Genomic DNA, 325 nt, shown 5'->3' with positions numbered 1-325 from the left:
TTGTGTTAACGAGGCGGCGAGTCGCGTGTGTTAACGAGGCGGCGGGCCATGTATGTTAACGAGGCAACGGGTCGCGTGTGTTAACGAGGTGGCGAGTCGGTGTGTTAACGAGGCAGCAGGTTGCTTGTGTTAACGAGGCGGCGGGTTGCGTGTTTTAACGAGGCAGCGGGTCGCGTCTGTTAATGAGGCAGCGGGTCACGTCTGTTAATGAGGCGGCTGGTCGCGTGTGTTAACGAGGCGGCGAGTCGCGTGTGTTAACGAGGCAGCAGGTTGCTTGTGTTAACGAGGCGGCGGGTTGCGTGTTTTAACGAGGCAGCGGGTCGCG

General features: G+C 59.4%; 1 long non-coding RNA gene across 1 annotated transcript; it reads left to right on the top strand.

The window, feature by feature from the left end:
• The first annotated feature begins 6 nt into the window (after window positions 1–6).
• Window positions 7–309, top strand: LOC106820623. Its single transcript, XR_001395635.1, has 2 exons — window positions 7–88; window positions 138–309. It is a non-coding gene; the product is annotated as an uncharacterized LOC106820623 (long non-coding RNA).
• The last annotated feature ends 16 nt before the right edge of the window (window positions 310–325 follow it).

Source organism: Priapulus caudatus, unplaced genomic scaffold (genome assembly GCF_000485595.1).
Source record: "Priapulus caudatus unplaced genomic scaffold, Priapulus_caudatus-5.0.1 Scaffold36451, whole genome shotgun sequence".
Classification (NCBI taxonomy): Eukaryota; Metazoa; Priapulida; class Priapulimorpha; order Priapulimorphida; family Priapulidae; genus Priapulus; species Priapulus caudatus.
Note: the sequence above shows the minus strand (reverse complement) of the source record. Positions and strands in the feature narration are given on the sequence as shown.